A 16039-nucleotide genomic window follows, 5' to 3' on the forward strand; every position below is an offset into this window, starting at 1 on the left:
CAAATCTAAAAAAAAACACTCCAACTTCCAAAAATATTAAGCTTGGATATTTATGAGTCTTTTGGGTTGATTGAGAACATAGTTGTTGATGAATAATAAAAAGAATCCTCTAAAATACAACTTGCCTAATAATTCTGCACACAGTGTATTCACCTTTCAGGTCTTTGAATGTAAAAAAATAGTTTCATGCAGAAAAGTGGGATTATTTTTCTTCTCACTTGTCATTCATGTGAAATCTGTTCTTTTACAGCAGCTATTAATCATTTACACAACAATTTACAGTTTCCGATGTTACAGAACTGCAATGCATCTGTAAAAATCGGATGTTATACTGTGGCTCCATACGGCATCCGATATATACTTTTTACACACCCATAGACTTGAATGGTTGAGTTTCTTACGATTTACAGAAGAAACTTCTGCATGTGGAGATTTAGTTTTTCACACGCAGATTCAGTCAGTGAAATAAATCGCCCATCGGCATCTCCCCATTGACCAACCATGGTCCTTTTTTTTTTTTCACGAACAACACCGAAAATATGGTCGTGTGAACGAGCCTAAATTGTTATTCCCATCATTAAAAGTTTTTAACTCTCCAAAGAATAGGGGATAACTTACGGATCATTGGGGGTCCGCAAGCTGGACCTTAGATTGGGCTTCTGGACTGCCCCATCTGTCCCATTTCTTTATTCTCCTGCTCCTTTCTTTTGAGACATTTTAGTGCCCCGTTCTTGGACTGGTTAATTTGGTGGATCGATATCTCTCTCGCCTCCACCAAACACATGAGCACTTGTGTCCACGAGAAGAGAGGAGAAAGATGGTCCCAGAAACCTTTGGTTGCGGATTATCTCACCTTAAAAGAAACATTTTCGGGCATTGACATTCCAACGGCCCCATCCAAGTTTTAAGATTCATCTTTTTCCCCATCTTCTCATCCGTATTCTCCCCTTCTCTCTTCCTTCATTTCATACCATCCATACGATGTAACATTGTAGCAATTTTCGCTTCCTATGAGTGAGTAGCGCAGATTTCTGCTTATTGTTTTCTGTACGGTGGAGTGGTGGCTTCTGCTTTTTTTCGCACCAGGGTGACCCCGGACCTCACACTATAGGGAAAGGGGGCAATGACCCAAAGTAACCCCAGCACGCGATGGCTGATGGCTGACGGCTGTGCTTACAGTAAGATGCTCGCCGCGACTGTTGCACGGAGTGAACCATTTCCCAGATTGTTCTTGTCCATGACTTTGATATTGGACCAGATACAACAATTGAATGTGTTTTCGTTCCATCCCATGTTTAGCGTGAACCCCTCCATATAGAAATCTCCTTCCCACCATACATGTTCCTCGTTACACTACATCAGGGACAACGCTCCGCTCCATAAATAGGACCATCTGTACAGCTGGCTTGTAGACACCACTCCATAGTTTTCCATTCCTTGATTAAGTCAGCTGGACGCGCGGCATTTGCCCACCGCACCTGCTCTCATTTCCTGTGCAGGGAACGCACCCACAGGCAGAAACATCATTAAATTTTTGTATATACTGAAATTTGTATAACGGAAAACAAGTGTATCTGTCGTGTCGTATCCAGCACAAACTATAAACAGATAAGAACAATCCTTCCTTGTTGGGATTTATAAGGCCTGGGGCTCATAGGGAGCTGTAACTCGTCCACACTATGATCCATCTGGGTTGAGGAGGAAGAGTGTCCTTTAACTCTTTAGGATCATAGCATTTTCCCATACTTAGTGCTCTAAGATAATCCCTTGAAAAGTATTCATGTAAAACATGACTCAAGCCCCGATATTTTACGCTTGTAGTACCAGCCCTCACCACACGGAGTGCTGTTAGTACCAATGCAGCACAATAGTGCGACAACTAGTGGTGAAAATATGTATTACTGTAATTACTATTTTTAGTGGGAGGGTCAATGGAAGTCATTGATGTCAATGTGACCTCATGAAGCCAATTATTGGGTGCTTCATAAGAACCAAAGACCGGTACGGAGGACAACGAAGCTGCGTCAACAGAATAAGGACACGTGAGGGCCTAGGACAGGTGAGGGTAAAGTATTTTATTATTTTAACCCATTTCTATTTGCAAAAGAAGACAGAAAATGGCGTAATTTAGTTGGTTTTGTGCAAATGAAATCAGCAACATTTTTAATTCGAAACTTTTTAAAAAAATCGTAACAAATTAGATTTTTTACTGATCGATTCACTCATCTATAATGAGCAGTGGAAGACGTCTCCACGTAGAGAACTATAGCTCATGTGTCAGTAAGAAGCTATTAGCCCTTATTTATGGTATGTTCTGTCTGCATATACAGGTGCTTCTCACAAAATTAGAATATCAGCATAAAGTTAATTTATTTCAGTTCTTCAATACAAAAAGTGAAGCTCCTATATTATATAGAGTCATTACACACAGAGGGATCTATTATATAGAGTCATTACACACAGAGGGATCTATTATATAGAGTCATTACACACAGAGGGATCTATTATATAGAGTCATTACACACAGAGGGATCTATTATATAGAGTCATTACACACAGAGCGATCTATTATATAGAGTCATTACACAGAGGGATCTATTATATAGAGTCATTACACACAGAGGGATCTATTATATAGAGTCATTACACACAGAGGGATCTATTATATAGAGTCATTACACACAGAGGGATCTATTATATAGAGTCATTACACACAGAGGGCTCTATTATATAGAGTCATTACACATAGAGGGATCTATTATATAGTCATTACACACAGAGAGATCTATTATATAGAGTCATTACACACAGAGAGATCTATTATATAGAGTCATTACACACAGAGCGATCTATTATATAGAGTCATTACACACAGAGAGATCTATTATATAGAGTCATTACACAGAGGGATCTATTATATAGAGTCATTACACACTGAGGGATCTATTATATAGAGTCATTACACACAGAGGGATCTATTATATAGAGTCATTACACACAGAGGGATCTATTATATAGAGTCATTACACACAGAGGGCTCTATTATATAGAGTCATTACACATAGAGGGATCTATTATATAGTCATTACACACAGAGAGATCTATTATATAGAGTCATTACACACAGAGCGATCTATTATATAGAGTCATTACACACAGAGCGATCTATTATATAGAGTCATTACACGCAGAGAGATCTATTATATAGAGTCATTACACACAGAGGGATCTATTATATAGAGTCATTACACACAGAGGGATCTATTATATAGAGTCATTACACGCAGAGGGATCTATTATATAGAGTCATTGCACGCAGAGGGATCTATTCTATAGAGTCATTACACGCAGAGGGATCTATTCTATAGAGTCATTACACGCAGAGGGATCTATTCTATAGAGTCATTACACGCAGAGGGATCTATTCTATAGAGTCATTACACACAGAGGGATCTATTCTATAGAGTCATTACACGCAGAGGGATCTATTCTATAGAGTCATTACACGCAGAGGGATCTATTCTATAGAGTCATTACACGCAGAGGGATCTATTCTATAGAGTCATTACACGCAGAGGGATCTATTCTATAGAGTCATTACACGCAGAGGGATCTATTATATAGTCATTACACGCAGAGTGATCTATTATATAGAGTCATTACACGCAGAGGGATCTATTATATAGAGTCATTACACGCAGAGGGATCTATTATATAGAATCATTACACACAGAGGGATCTATTATATAGAGTCATTACACACAGAGGGATCTATTATATAGAGTCATTACACGCAGAGGGATCTATTATATAGTCATTACACGCAGAGGGATCTATTATATAGAGTCATTACACACAGAGGGATCTATTATATAGAGTCATTACACACAGAGGGATCTATTTCAAGTGTTTATTTCTGTTAATGTTGATTATTATGGCTTACAGCCAATGAAAACACTAAAGTCATTATCTCAGTAAATTAGAATACTTTATAACAACAGCTGGAAAAATGTTTTTAAAATCTGAAATGTCTGATCAGTAAATGCCTCAATACTTGGTCGGGCTCCTTTTGCATCAATTACTGCATCAATGCAGCAATGTGGCATGGAGGGATCAGCCTGTGGCATGGAGGGATCAGCCTGTGGCACTGCTGAGGGGTTATGGAAGCCCAGGTGGCTTTGATAGCAGCCTTCAGCTCGTCTGCATTGTTGGGTCTGGGGTCTCTCATCTTCCTCTTGACAATACCCCATAGATTCTCTATAATAGATTCTCTATGGGGTTAAGGTCAGGCGAGTTTGCTGCCAATCAAGCACAGTGATACTGTTGTGTGTAAACCAGGTATTGGTACTTTTGGCCGTGTGAACAGGGGCCAAGTCCTGCTGGAGAATGACATTTCCATCTCCATAAAGCTTGTCGGCAGATGGAAGCATGAAGTGCTGTAACATGTCCTGGTAGACGGCGGCGCTGACTTTGGTCTTGATAAAACACAGTGGACCTCCACCAGCAGATGACATGGCCCCCCAAACCATCACTGATTGTGGAGACTTCACACTAGACCTCCAGCAGCTTGGATTGTGGCCTCTCCACTCTTCCTCCAGACTCTGGGACCTTGATTTCCAAATGAAATGCAAAATGTAATTTCATCTGAAAACAACACCTTGGACCACTGAGAACAGTCCAGGTCTTTTTCTCCTTGGCTCAGGTAAGACGCTTCTGGCGTTGTCTATTGGTCATGAGTGGCTTGACACAAGGAATGTGACACTTGTAGCCCATGTCCTGGATACGTCTTTGTGTGGAGGCTCTTGAAGCAATGACTCCAGCAGCAGTCCACTCCTTGTGAATCTCACCCAAATGTTTGAATGGCCTTTTCTTAACAATCCTTTCAAGGCTGCGGTTATCCCGGTTGCTTGTGCACCATTTCCTACCACACTCTTTCCATTCACTCAACTCTCCATTAATATGCTTGGATACAGCACTCTGTGAACAGCCAGCTTCTTCAGCTATGACTTTTTGTGGCTTACCCTCATTGTGGAGTGTGTCAGTGACTGCCTTCTGGACATCTGTCATGTCAGCAGTCTTCCCCATGATTGTGGAGCCTACTGAAACAGACTAAGGGACCTTTTTAAAAGCTTCGGAAGCCTTTGCAGGTGTTTTTTGTTAATTATTCTAATTTGCTGAGATAATGACTTTTGTGTTTTCATTGGCTGTAAGCCATAATCATCAACATTAACAGAAATAAACACTTGAAATAGATCACTCTGTGTGTAATGACTCTATAGAATATAGGAGTTTCATTTTTTGTATTGAACAAATTAAATAAATTAACTTTTTGATGATATTCTAATTTCGTGAGAAGCACCTGTATTTACTGTGCATATACAGTGTAATGCATCCTCCTATAGAGACCACCAAAAAGCTGTAGGGGGACGTATAGGTCGGGCAATGCTCCCTGGGAAAAGGCTATGCAAAAAATCTATTCTCCAAGAGGAAAAAAGCCAGCTCTTTAGTGCCACCTATTGGAGGTAGCCTGCCCGGTCCTTGTTTTTGTACATCAGCCTGGTGTAGGTACCCCCTAACCCTTCATTAAAGGCCTTTTACCCAGCCAACGTTACCCAATTCTACACTGACGAGGGACAACCCTGCAGGACATTTCTACAGGTATTTCGGAGAAGCCAATGGTTTAACTTATATCATGCGGAAAGACTTTTTAATGGTTGGACATTGACTCAATGGTCTGCCTCCAGCAGGTGGCACTAAAGAGCAAACCTTCTGCCTCTTGGAGGTGAGCTAATTTGCATAAATATCTGTTACGAGTCCGGGTGGTGGAACCTCTGTGCTTCGGTGCAAGGAGGGACCAGAGGAGCGTGACTAAGTGCCTACTCGGCCTGATCAAGGTCACACGGCGGCTTAGTCGACTCCGTGAACCAGGGAGGGACCGAGCAGAGGGACCAGGTGCTACTCTGGGACCGACCTTGTGTGATAGCAGGTGACTCCCACTGGTCAGATGGCAGGAACTGACCAGTACAGCGGATGAGCACGGCAGGAAGGCAGACGGGTGGACCGGGTAGATACGCAGGCCGGTTCGGCAGATAGCCAGACAGGTGCTCCGGGTAGGCGAGCAGGCGGGCACGGCAGGTAACTGGCAGGTGCTTCGGGTAGACTGGCTGGCGGGCACGGCAGGTCACAGACAGGTGCTTCCTGGTAAGCAGGCTGGCGGGCAGAACTATAGACAGACTGGAGAACAGAACTGTTAGACAGGCTGGCTGGCTGGACTGACAGACAGACTGGCAGGCAGGACTGACAGGCAGCGGGACCTGAGGGCTGGAGCAAGTGTTTAGCACATGGAACAACACCCTTGCACGGGCACCTCCATTTTGGAGGAGGTGCATTATATAGGGGAAGTCCTCCAGCCATTGGCCGGGGACTCTATAGGACGGCGCGAGCGGCCCCTTCAAGGGGGGGAGCGCGCGTGAGCCCTAAGGACAGTGCCCGGGAAGCTGCGCGCGTTGCGCACCACAGCAGCAGGAAGACGCCGGACCAGGATCGCGGCGGTGAGGGGAACGGCATCTCTGCCCGGCAGGAGACATAGATGCCGATGCTACAATATCTAAGTAATTTGCTATAAAATACATTTGATGGAAAGTCCATTAAGATAGGGGGCAAGCTGAGTGGCACTATTCACATGATGCCCAAAGCAACGCAAGGTCCGTGCCACTAACACCACACTGGTCACATAGGTTAAAGAATTCCCAAAAACTCCTTTGGCCTAAAATGAAAACATTCTTACTATTATAGACATGCGATAGTTGGGGGCCCTGTTGGAGCTTCTGCATTGGGGCCCACTGTCCTGTATACGGTATATATTTAGAGCACAGTCTGCAGCTTGCCCCTTCCTGCAGATAAGTCACCTTGAAGTCGATACAAAGAATTTTTTTTACAACTGCTTACGACAAACCTAAACCATTCAAAGCATGCAGAAGAAATAATGTATCTGAGCCAAAAAAATGGAAGTTGTTGTGTAAAATCAGGTGAGGCTGAAGAAAGATAAGAGCCGAAGTACAAGGCTGTCCGTGAAGGCAGATCTATTACCCTGATAGCGATGATCACAGCAGATGGAAGGAAGTCCTTTACATTTACTACAGTTTTCACACGACTTCACATTCCATCACCGAACAGAATATTCTAGATATCCTGGGGCCGGTGTACAATGGAGTGATGAACACGGGATCCATTACGAAGGGTAAGACCAAGAGATGTTAAGCTTGTTGGCTACTGAATGGCATCTAAGGATGTATCTAAATGAGCTGTATCTAAAATGCTACCGATGTTACGAGATAAAGGCGACACTTTCTCATTAATGGGCGCAGTTACTTTTTTCTGCATTAGGTGCCTGGTGGAAAGACTTAACTTCTCAGAATGCAAAAAACCTATGCAGACACGAAATACAGTCACGGCCAAAAGTGTTGGCACCCTTGAAATTGTTCCAGAAAATGAAGTATTTCTCCCGGACAATTATTACAATTCCACGTGTTTTTTTTTGCCCCGTTTATTTCCTTTGTTGTTCATTGAAACAACACAAAAAAAAAATGAGAAAAAAAAGGTAAATTGGACATAATTTCACACAAAAGCCCAAAAATGGGCCGAACAAAATTGTTGCCCCCCTCAACTTAATATTTGGTTGCGCCCTTTAGAATAAATAACTGCAATCAATCGCTTCCTATATCCATCAGCTTCTTACACCTCTCACCTGGAATCTTCTTACAAACTGCTCCAGGTCTCTCATACAGTGGTGGCCAAAAGTATTGGCACCCCTGCAATTCTGTCAGATAATACTCAGTTTCTTCCTGAAAATGATTGCAATCACAAATTCTTTGGTCTTATTATCTTCATTTAATTTGCTTGCAAGGAAAAAACACAAAAGAGAATGAAGCAAAAATCAAATCATTGATCATTTCACACAAAACTCCAAAAATGGGCCAGACAAAAGTATTGGCACCCTCAGCCTAATACTTGGTTGCACAACCTTTAGCCAAAATAACTGTGAACAACCGCTTCCGGTAACCATCAATGAGTTTTTTACAATGCTCTGCTGGAATTGTAGACCATTCTTCTTTGGCAAACTGCTCCAGGTCCCTGATATTTGAAGGGTGCCTTCTCCAAACTGCCATTTTGAGATCTCTCCACAGGTGTTCTATGGGATTCAGGTCTGGACTCATTGCTGGCCACCTTAGAAGTCTCCAGTGCTTTCCCTCAAACCATTTTATAGTGCTTTTGGAAGTGTGTTTTGGGTCATTGTCCTGCTGGAAGACCCATGACCTCTGAGGGAGACCCAGCTTTCTCACACTGGGCCCTACATTATGCTGCAAAATTTATTGGTAGCCTTCAGACTTCATAATGCCATGCACACGGTCAAGCAGTCCAGTGCCAGAGGCAGCAAAGCAACCCCAAAACATCAGGGAACCTCCGCCATGTTTGACTGTAGGGACCATGTTCTTTTCTTTGAATGCCTCTTTTTTTGTCCTGTACACTCTATGCTGATGCTTTTTCCCAAAAAGCTCTACTTTTGTCTCATCTGACCAGAGAACATTCTTCCAAAACGTTTTAGGCTTTCTCAGGTAAGTTTTGGCAAACTCCAGCCTGGCTTTTTTATGTCTCGGGGTAAGAAGTGGGGTCTTCCTGGGTATCCTACCATACAGTCCCTTTTCATTCAGATGTCGACGGATAGTACGGGTTGACACTGTTGTACCCTCGGACTGCAAGGCAGCTTGAACTTGTTTGGATGTTAGTCGAGGTTCTTTATCCACCATCCGCACAATCTTGCGTTGAAATCTCTCGTCAATTTTTCTTTTCCATCCACATCTAGGGAGGTTAGCCACAGTGCCATGGGCTTTACACTTCTTGATGATACAGCGCACGGAAGACACAGGAACATTCAGGTCTTTGGAGATGGACTTGTAGCCTTGAGATTGCTCATGCTTCCTCACAATTTGGTTTCTCAAGTCCTCAGACAGTTCTTTGGTCTTCTTTCTTTTCTCCATGCTCAATGTGGTACACACAAGGACACAGGACAGAGGTTGAGTCAACTTTAATCCATGTTAACTGGCTGCAAGTGTGATTTAGTTATTGCCAACACCTGTTAGGTGCCACAGGTAAGTTACAGGTGCTGTTAATTACACCAATTACAGAAGCATCACAGGATTTTTCAAACAGTGCCAATACTTTTGTCCACCCCCTTTTTTAGGTTTGATGTGGAATTGTATCCAATTAGGCTTTAGGACAATTATTTTTGTGTTTTTCCATTGAAGACAAATTAAATGAAGATAATAATACCAAAGAATTTGTGATTGCAATCATTTTCAGGAAGAAACTGAGTATTATCTGATAGAATTGCAGGGGTGCCAATACTTTTGGCCACCACTGTATGTGAAGGCGTCAATGGGATCTGGACTCATTGCTGTCACTTCAGAACTCTCCAGCCCTTTGACTCTTCTTGAAGTATGTTTGGGGTCATTGTCCTGCTGGAAGACCTATGATCTAGGACACAAATTCAGCAATCTGAAACTGGGCACTACATTGCCACCCAAAATCCTTTGGTAATCTTTAGGTTTCATGATGCCTTATGCACAGTTAAGGCCCCCAGTGCCAGAGGCAGCAGAACAACCCCAAAACATCTGTGACCCTCCACCATATTTGACTGTAGGTACTGTGTTCTATTCTTTGTAGGCCTCATTCCGTTTTCGGTAAACAATAGCATGATGTGCTTTACCAAACAGCTCTATTTGGTCTCATCTGTCCACAAGATGCTTTCCCAGAAGGATTTTGGATTACTCACTAACATTTTGGCATACTTCAGTCTAGCTTTTTTATCTCTCTGTGTCAGCAGTGGGGTCCTCCTGGATCTCCTGCCATAGCGTTTCATTTCATTCACATGTGGATGGATAATTCACTCTGACACTGATTCACCCTGAGCCTGCAGGACAGCTTGAATTTCTTTGGATCTTGATTGGGGCGGCTTATCCACCTTCTGGACTATCCTGCGTTGCAACCTTCCATCAATTTTTCTCTGCCGTCCACATCCAGGGAGATTGGCTGCAGTTCCATGGGTTGCAAACTTCTTGATTATGTTGCGCACCGCGGACAAAGTAACATCAAGATCTTTGGAGATGGACTTGTAACCTTGAGATTATTGATATTGTTCAACAACTTTGAATCCCAAGTACTCAGACAGTTCTCTACGCCTCTTTCTGTTCTCCATGCTTAGTGTGGCGCACACAGACACATAATGCAGAGATTGAGTCAACTTTTTTATATTACCCACACCTGTTACTTACCACAGATGAGTGTGACCGAGCATCACATGCTTGAAACAAAGTTCTTTACTCACAATTTTGGAAAGTGCCAACAATTTTGTCAGGCCAATTTTAGGGTTTGTGTGAAATTATGTCCAATTTTATTATTATTATTTATTATTATAGCGCCATTTATTCCATGGCGTTTTACATGTGAAGGGTATATACATAGCAAAAACACTTAAAATAATCTTAACAAATCGAGTCAGCGACTGGTACAGGAGGAGCGAGGACCCTGCCCACGAGGGCTCACAATCTACAAGGGATGGGTGAGGATACAGTAGGTGAGGATAGAGGAGGTCATGAAATAATGTGGTGGAGCGGTGGTTACTGCAGGTTGTAGGCTTGTCGGAAGAGGTGGATCTTCAGGCTCCTTTTGAAGGTTTCCATGGTAGAATTTGCCTTTTTTTCTCTGTTTTTTTGTGTTGTTCCAATACACACAAAGGAAATAAACATGTGTATAACAAAACGTGGAATTTTCAAGAATTTTCTGCAAGAGATACTTCATTTTCTGGAACAATTTCAAGGGTGTCAACACTTTCAGCAATGACTGTAAGCAGGGGAAGATGGGTGATTTCAGCTCTGAAGACTGCCGATCTGTGAATGCAGCAATGACTGCCAAGCTTGTGGTCTTCTTCTTTGCATTAAAACCTCTTTACTATCTTGCTTCCTACATTGGTTATTTGCCAACTCTACTGGGTTAACCTACAATTTGTGATGGGGCCGCTGCTGTCTGGTTGGCTCAGAGACTTCCCAATAGAAACCACATAAGAAGTTACATCACTTTCCATTATATTTGCAAAACCCAATACTTCAATTAAAGGATTATTCCTAAAAAAATCTAACTATCCGATACAAATAGGATAACTGATAACTTGCTGATCACTGGGGATCCGATGGCCGGGATTCCTGGTGATCCAGAGATCGGGGCTGTGTTGGTTCTGCAGCATGGTTCTGAAAGGAGCAGAGGTGCCCATGCTCAGCCTTCATGACACTCATTCTCTCTGGGACTGTTAGAAATAGCCGAGCGCTGCACTTGACCATCCCATAGAAAATGAATGTAGTAGACGTCAAACATGTGCTGCTCCACTCCATTGAGAACGATGCAGAACCCCAATCTCATGCCGTATACTGAGAGCTGTGACTTCTTAGTTACAATCTGTACACGACATACAGATGTCACGCTTCTTATCTTTGCTCTTGGCTGAACATATCCCAAAATGAGTAGAGCGAGATTTCCAGCTATGAAAAGTACACAAATACTCTGTCGGGAGATGGTTATATTATAAGTGTCTATAAATGGCCACCTAGTGGTTGTGATGTAAGTTGCAGCCTGCGGAGGGTTGTTGTAGCATGTTACAGGTGCTTCCTTCTCACAAAAATTAGAATATCATCAAAAAGTACATTTATTTCAGTTCTACAATTCAAAAAGTGAAACTCCTATATTATATAGAGTCATTACACACAGAGGGATCTATTATATAGAGTCATTACACACAGAGGGATCTATTATATAGAGTCATTACACACAGAGGGATCTATTATATAGAGTCATTACACACAGAGGGATCTATTATATAGAGTCATTACACACAGAGGGATCTATTATATAGAGTCATTACACACAGAGGGATCTATTATATAGAGTCATTACACACAGAGTGATCTATTATATAGAGACATTACACACAGGGGGATCTATTATATAGAGTCATTACACACAGAGGGATCTATTATATAGAGTCATTACACACAGAGGGATCTATTATATAGTCATTACACGCAGAGTGATCTATTATATAGAGTCATTACACACAGAGGGATCTATTATATAGTCATTACACACAGAGGGATCTATTATATAGTCATTACACACAGAGGGATCTATTATATAGAGTCATTACACGCAGAGGGATCTATTATATAGAGTCATTACACGCAGAGGGATCTATTATATAAAGTCATTACACAGAGGGATCGATTATATAGAGTCATTACACGCAGAGTGATCTATTATATAGAGTCATTACACACAGAGGGATCTATTATATAGAGTCATTACACACAGAGGGATCTATTATATAGAGTCATTACACACAGAGGGATCTATTATATAGAGACATTACACACAGAGGGATCTATTATATAGAGTCATTACACACAGAGGGATCTATTATATAGCATCATTACACACAGAGGGATCTATTATATAGAGTCATTACACGCAGAGGGATCTATTATATAAAGTCATTACACGCAGAGGGATCTATTATATAGAGTCATTACACACAGAGGGATCTATTATATAGAGTCATTACACACAGAGGGATCTATTATATAGAGTCATTACACGCAGAGGGATCTATTATATAGAGTCATTGCACGCAGAGGGATCTATTCTATAGAGTCATTACACGCAGAGGGATCTATTCTATAGAGTCATTACACGCAGAGGGATCTATTCTATAGAGTCATTACACGCAGAGGGATCTATTCTATAGAGTCATTACACACAGAGGGATCTATTCTATAGAGTCATTACACGCAGAGGGATCTATTCTATAGAGTCATTACACGCAGAGGGATCTATTCTATAGAGTCATTACACGCAGAGGGATCTATTCTATAGAGTCATTACACGCAGAGGGATCTATTCTATAGAGTCATTACACGCAGAGGGATCTATTATATAGTCATTACACGCAGAGTGATCTATTATATAGAGTCATTACACGCAGAGGGATCTATTATATAGAGTCATTACACGCAGAGGGATCTATTATATAGAATCATTACACACAGAGGGATCTATTATATAGAGTCATTACACACAGAGGGATCTATTATATAGAGTCATTACACGCAGAGGGATCTATTATATAGTCATTACACGCAGAGGGATCTATTATATAGAGTCATTACACACAGAGGGATCTATTATATAGAGTCATTACACACAGAGGGATCTATTTCAAGTGTTTATTTCTGTTAATGTTGATTATTATGGCTTACAGCCAATGAAAACACTAAAGTCATTATCTCAGTAAATTAGAATACTTTATAACAACAGCTGGAAAAATGTTTTTAAAATCTGAAATGTCTGATCAGTAAATGCCTCAATACTTGGTCGGGCTCCTTTTGCATCAATTACTGCATCAATGCAGCAATGTGGCATGGAGGGATCAGCCTGTGGCATGGAGGGATCAGCCTGTGGCACTGCTGAGGGGTTATGGAAGCCCAGGTGGCTTTGATAGCAGCCTTCAGCTCGTCTGCATTGTTGGGTCTGGGGTCTCTCATCTTCCTCTTGACAATACCCCATAGATTCTCTATAATAGATTCTCTATGGGGTTAAGGTCAGGCGAGTTTGCTGCCAATCAAGCACAGTGATACTGTTGTGTGTAAACCAGGTATTGGTACTTTTGGCCGTGTGAACAGGGGCCAAGTCCTGCTGGAGAATGACATTTCCATCTCCATAAAGCTTGTCGGCAGATGGAAGCATGAAGTGCTGTAACATGTCCTGGTAGACGGCGGCGCTGACTTTGGTCTTGATAAAACACAGTGGACCTCCACCAGCAGATGACATGGCCCCCCAAACCATCACTGATTGTGGAGACTTCACACTAGACCTCCAGCAGCTTGGATTGTGGCCTCTCCACTCTTCCTCCAGACTCTGGGACCTTGATTTCCAAATGAAATGCAAAATGTAATTTCATCTGAAAACAACACCTTGGACCACTGAGAACAGTCCAGGTCTTTTTCTCCTTGGCTCAGGTAAGACGCTTCTGGCGTTGTCTATTGGTCATGAGTGGCTTGACACAAGGAATGTGACACTTGTAGCCCATGTCCTGGATACGTCTTTGTGTGGAGGCTCTTGAAGCAATGACTCCAGCAGCAGTCCACTCCTTGTGAATCTCACCCAAATGTTTGAATGGCCTTTTCTTAACAATCCTTTCAAGGCTGCGGTTATCCCGGTTGCTTGTGCACCATTTCCTACCACACTCTTTCCATTCACTCAACTCTCCATTAATATGCTTGGATACAGCACTCTGTGAACAGCCAGCTTCTTCAGCTATGACTTTTTGTGGCTTACCCTCATTGTGGAGTGTGTCAGTGACTGCCTTCTGGACATCTGTCATGTCAGCAGTCTTCCCCATGATTGTGGAGCCTACTGAAACAGACTAAGGGACCTTTTTAAAAGCTTCGGAAGCCTTTGCAGGTGTTTTTTGTTAATTATTCTAATTTGCTGAGATAATGACTTTTGTGTTTTCATTGGCTGTAAGCCATAATCATCAACATTAACAGAAATAAACACTTGAAATAGATCACTCTGTGTGTAATGACTCTATAGAATATAGGAGTTTCATTTTTTGTATTGAACAAATTAAATAAATTAACTTTTTGATGATATTCTAATTTCGTGAGAAGCACCTGTATTTACTGTGCATATACAGTGTAATGCATCCTCCTATAGAGACCACCAAAAAGCTGTAGGGGGACGTATAGGTCGGGCAATGCTCCCTGGGAAAAGGCTATGCAAAAAATCTATTCTCCAAGAGGAAAAAAGCCAGCTCTTTAGTGCCACCTATTGGAGGTAGCCTGCCCGGTCCTTGTTTTTGTACATCAGCCTGGTGTAGGTACCCCCTAACCCTTCATTAAAGGCCTTTTACCCAGCCAACGTTACCCAATTCTACACTGACGAGGGACAACCCTGCAGGACATTTCTACAGGTATTTCGGAGAAGCCAATGGTTTAACTTATATCATGCGGAAAGACTTTTTAATGGTTGGACATTGACTCAATGGTCTGCCTCCAGCAGGTGGCACTAAAGAGCAAACCTTCTGCCTCTTGGAGGTGAGCTAATTTGCATAAATATCTGTTACGAGTCCGGGTGGTGGAACCTCTGTGCTTCGGTGCAAGGAGGGACCAGAGGAGCGTGACTAAGTGCCTACTCGGCCTGATCAAGGTCACACGGCGGCTTAGTCGACTCCGTGAACCAGGGAGGGACCGAGCAGAGGGACCAGGTGCTACTCTGGGACCGACCTTGTGTGATAGCAGGTGACTCCCACTGGTCAGATGGCAGGAACTGACCAGTACAGCGGATGAGCACGGCAGGAAGGCAGACGGGTGGACCGGGTAGATACGCAGGCCGGTTCGGCAGATAGCCAGACAGGTGCTCCGGGTAGGCGAGCAGGCGGGCACGGCAGGTAACTGGCAGGTGCTTCGGGTAGACTGGCTGGCGGGCACGGCAGGTCACAGACAGGTGCTTCCTGGTAAGCAGGCTGGCGGGCAGAACTATAGACAGACTGGAGAACAGAACTGTTAGACAGGCTGGCTGGCTGGACTGACAGACAGACTGGCAGGCAGGACTGACAGGCAGCGGGACCTGAGGGCTGGAGCAAGTGTTTAGCACATGGAACAACACCCTTGCACGGGCACCTCCATTTTGGAGGAGGTGCATTATATAGGGGAAGTCCTCCAGCCATTGGCCGGGGACTCTATAGGACGGCGCGAGCGGCCCCTTCAAGGGGGGGAGCGCGCGTGAGCCCTAAGGACAGTGCCCGGGAAGCTGCGCGCGTTGCGCACCACAGCAGCAGGAAGACGCCGGACCAGGATCGCGGCGGTGAGGGGAACGGCATCTCTGCCCGGCAGGAGACATAGATGCCGATGCTACAATATCTAAGTAATTTGCT

Source organism: Phyllobates terribilis, unplaced genomic scaffold, assembly GCF_046119375.1.
Source record: "Phyllobates terribilis strain yellow unplaced genomic scaffold, ASM4611937v1 Scaffold_9__5_contigs__length_417890890, whole genome shotgun sequence".
Taxonomy (NCBI): Eukaryota; Metazoa; Chordata; class Amphibia; order Anura; family Dendrobatidae; genus Phyllobates; species Phyllobates terribilis.